Source organism: Gadus morhua, chromosome 4 (assembly GCF_902167405.1).
Source record: "Gadus morhua chromosome 4, gadMor3.0, whole genome shotgun sequence".
NCBI classification, from domain to species: Eukaryota; Metazoa; Chordata; class Actinopteri; order Gadiformes; family Gadidae; genus Gadus; species Gadus morhua.
Genome location: NC_044051.1, coordinates 13965258 through 13970257, shown reverse-complemented (window position 1 = coordinate 13970257; position 5000 = coordinate 13965258).

The following is a 5000-nucleotide window of genomic DNA, read 5'->3' as shown; positions in this document are numbered from 1 at the left end:
ATCAAATGGATTTTTACAGTTTTCTAAATCTTTTAAACACATTTTCTGAAACTAGAGCTCAATTTCTCAAAACTCTAATCACAAACCTGAAGAAGAGTTAATCATTTTCTCAAAACTCCACCAATTCTTCTCAAAACAGATTTCTTCCACCAAACAGTAAACACAGATATCAAATGAATATCTCTTAAAGAGCCTTAATTAAACACTGGTGTGATCAATTCAAAACACTTCCACAAAAATTATATTTACATATGTTTTGGCTTCATGGGGCCATGTTACATATTCCAATGTATACAATTGTTTAGAAATAGCTCTCTTTTTTAACGTTGCAATCAGGTGGTACATAAAGCATAAAGACTGTTGCCATATTGTAATACAATACTGTGAATATATCAAATAAATATTGTATTGACACAATCGTATCAGAATAGGATACAATGCATATTTTTCTATCCAATGAGCTCCAATGGGCTAAACTCACAATCCCAACTTCCCAGAGTTATATTGTACACCTTTAGTTGATACTGCAACATTGTTCTGACAATACACCAATGTTACCTATTTGGCAAACTACAGTACAGTAATTGCACTGATACTGTAAGTATAATGAAAAACACTACAGTAAGAAAATGTTTAGACTGTCTTCAGAGGGATGTAATGATGAAATCAGTGCACAAGTACAAAAAGGTAACAAAGCAAATATTTATTTGTTGCTGTAATACAGTAAAATGTTCAGCTGAAGCTTTTCGTAGGCCAACAAAAAATAAAAATAAGAATATAAATGAGGTGAAACAGATGTAAATCACTTTGTATCCCACCTCCAATCCTGATCAGGCCAGAGGACCATATCTACAACACAGTAGAGCTCACCTGAGGCCTCTTTTATGCTCTGACACATGATTGAAGTGTTTTGCCAGTTGAGTTTGAACAGGTGAGAAGTGAGTTATTCGTCTTTTTTTTTTTTTTTTTAAGGCCAGTGTTTCCAGGTGAACCAAGTGTGCTAAATGATGAGGTTTGTGCTTAGAGTTTAGCAAAAATGCTATTTAGAACTTCTATATGTGTGAAAACAGTGGAATTGTGCTTAAAGCTTAGCAGTCTGGAGATACATGAGCTTTAAGTTTTCAGAATTGTGTGCATAGTTCCATTTTTGTGTGTTTACGATCGAGAAAAACTGCAAGTCCCGCCGACAAATCGATGATTGGCTCAGCAAGGCCAGTATTACCAAAGCAACATGAATCACAGAAGCGTATTAAAAAGTGAAAGGGAATTCAGGTACTGTTACCAGCCAAATCCATTGTGGTTACAAGGCTGTTTGGGTGCTGCTGTCTATTTCTGGATGGCTATTATTTTCATTAGCAGCAGCAGTGCTCCTTTAGATGGCCCTGCCTGATTTCAGGTTCGTCTTTCGGTCATTGAGTTTGAGTTGAAACTGCGTCAGAGATGCGCCTGATGGTTTCTGGGGAAGTTGCGTTGCTAGGACTATAGTTCAGTCAGCGAAGCTCTTAATGTGTGCCGGGTCCACCTCCTTGGTTGCCTGGTGATATGAAGCAGATGAAGACGTTTCGACTGGTTCTCCCTGTTTGCTCCCAAACCGAGCTCAGCCACCCATAACAGATATGATGCAGAAGCAGATCTTCAGCCACACTTATTAAAAACACTTTAAACCGAACTGCGCCGACCCCATCCTGGATCTGCATGTATGCGTACGTGTGTGTGTTTGTGTGTGTTTGCCTACGCGTGTGTGTGTGTGTATATGTATGCATATATGTGTTAGCATGTGTGAGTGTGTGTGTGCGTAAGTGTGTGTGTGCTTGCATACGTTTGTTTGCCTAGACATGTGTGTGTGTGTGTGTGTGTGTGTGTGTGTGTGTGTGTGCGTGTGCGTGTGCGTGTGTGTGTGTGTGTGTGTGTGTGTGTGTGTGTGTGTGTGTGTGTGCGTGTGCGTGTGCGTGTGTGTGTGTGTGTGTGTGTGTGTGTGTGTGTGTGTGTGTGTGCGTGTGCGTCTGTGTGTGTGTGTGTGTGTGTGTGTGTGTGTGTGTGTGTGTGTGTGTGTGTGTGTGTGTGTTTGTCTTATATCATCTGTATTATAAGTTGTGTGGCTCATAACTATTCAGTGAAGGGTCTATGTGTCCGGCACACTGTAAACTTGCAGTGTTATGGGGAAGGAAATGGACCATTATGGGATGCTATTCCACTCCATTGAAAGAACTCTAGAGGCAAATGACTCTTTGAACTTGACTACAGGCTACACGACTGCCTCACACACTCGTTCCAGACAGAATGACACAATTGAGATAACTTGTGTGTACGCATGCATCACACACACACACACAAACACATCCACACACACACATACACACACACACATATACAGAGTATACACATGTGCATGTACACACTGGCTTGCACTCTCATGCAATCACACACACACACAGAAAACACACACAGACACACACACACACGCACACACAGACACACGCCGCACATACACCACACACACACACACACAAACAAATAAACACACACACAAACTCATGAATAACAATGAGCAGCAAGTCTCTGGCGATGGAGTCTTCAACAATGGCAAGGGTGCTTGTGATTATTAATTTATTTTTTCTTGTGTCTCTCCGTCTGAAGCACACACCTTTAACTGTGTGTGTGTGTGTGTGTGTGTGTGTGTGTGTGTGTGTGTGTGTGCGTGTGTGTGTGTGTGCGTGTGTGCGTGTGTGCGTGTGTGCGTGTGTGTGTGTGCGCGCGTGCGCGCGTGTGCGCGCGATCCTCCAATGATTGGACATAAAGGTCAAGAAGGTTCAGTGAGACACCTGATCTCAGAGCTTTACCAAACATCTGAGGACAGGCGATTGAACGCGTAGGACGGAGAGACTGGGGCAGAAGGAAACAGGAGCACACTTTTATTATACACAGTCAAATTCTCCCTCAGGGATCAATAAAGTTGTTGTTTTACTCTAATAACTAATATGATTTAGTGGTGTCATAAAACCCACCGCCAGCGGAGAGAGGGCAGTGGGCACATTTAACAATCGGAGGTTTTTAGTAGGGAGGAAAGCCTGCAGGCCGAGTGTTGTGGAGCACCGGGGTGGATCCTAAACACATACAGCTGTTACATTTACATATTCTGGACACCGGCTGGCTCCTGCCAAGCAGAGCATCTGCCGTCATTCATTGGGTGAGTTGAGCGATGGTTGTGGGCAAAGCAGCTTCATTAATGCGTGCGTCGGGCGTAATTAAGTGAGATTGTGAGTCGTTCAAATGGTTTTTATGAGGTGCGCTTCGGCCGTGAACGAGCGGAGACACACATGCACGCACGCACAGACGCGCACACACACACATGCATACACACACGGAGGCACGCACACATTCACATGCACACACAAACACACACACGCACACACACACACACCCAGTGGAAGACCTTTAGCATCATTACATTTTTTTGAGTTTATGCAAAATTCAAGTTCCTTGAGAGTGTTTTGTTTTTGTCTGATAATATGTTGTCATATTCAGCATGAGACTTGACTAGCTTTGATTTACGCTTTCGCAAAAACAATTTATCCGCAGTGATGTGCAATTTAAATCTGAATGAATCAGTTGTGGTTTTCAAGTTTCTGTGACTTCCTTTTCTCCCTGCTCAGACGTAGTGCACTGATGGCTCCTTTCTGATTGCAGGGATGTGTAATGACATACTCAGGAGCGGACGCAGAATGAATCCAGTGCACTCACAGCCCAGCGGGGGGGGTCAAAGAACTTCAAGCATTGCTTTTACAAATGTAAAACAATCGCAATGTAGCACTTTGGTCCATTGTGATAAGACCTTTTGTCAAGCACTTTTATGGAGATTCACTGTAGCTGTACTGACGATGCACAATGATTCCTAAAGACGGAAGAGCTAGGTTACATTCAGGCAGGTGAATTCATGATGAATGCTCTTCAGAATTGATAAAGGGAAGTCGTTTTGACAAGAGGTAATGGAAGTTCAAGTGAAAGCAGGAGAGAGGGTACCGATGGTTTGATCACAGACCGGTATTGTCCTTTAATGTATTTGTAAAGTCTATGGAAACTTCTATTGAAGCTGTTTTGCAATAAAAAGTCCAAAGATATCGTTACAGAATGGCGCCCCTTGTGCAATCGTTATCCGCGTTGTGATTGGTTAAGATCATGGGGGAATCGTTTGTACTGGATGAGCCCAGCGACGTCTGATACATTCAAACCGATAATTAGTTGCCTTATTCTTACTTCAATATATATCGGCATTCAATTATTATTTTTGGTCAAACAATTTTAAGATTGGAGAACGTTAAAAATAGGATACATTCAAGCAATGACAGCGCCGTACGACATTAGGGAGCGACACGTGGCTGACGAGCCATTGGTTCCTGACCCCCGGTTTACCTCGACGTGACCCCGCCAAGTCTCCGAAAAACATCTCAGATGGACGAGATTTCGGACAATGTTACGAAGTAAAACGACACGGATACAGCAAGTAAAGGTGTAGAATACTAAACACACTGAATTCCAACCATTGGTCCAATGTGTCTTTTGTATTATTTTTCTTTTTAGTTATCTACTGTACAGCACTTTGGTCAGTTATGCTGTGTGTAAATGTGCTTTATCAATTAAATTGACTTACTTTTCACGTGCGGCCGGATGACCTTAATCAAGGTTATCCAATCCAGCACTCTCAACACACTTGTTTGAGGGGAGAATTAGAGGGCGGTTAATCCCTTCATCAGTCTGCGTGCGGGGGGTGCCCGGGGGGGAGGGGGGTAGGGGGGGGGGGGGGGGGGGGGGGCGGTGCTGTCCCAGCATGCACGGTTTCCACGACGGACCGAAGCGTGCGTGAGCGTGCACGTATTCAGGGGAGTAACTCTGGGGCACAGCTTGACATTTGGCATAGGGAGAAAAGATATTGGATTTATAATTGAATTAGAGTGAAGAGACGGAAAAAAAAAAACGAATCCCACTCTTTCAGGCTCTTATTT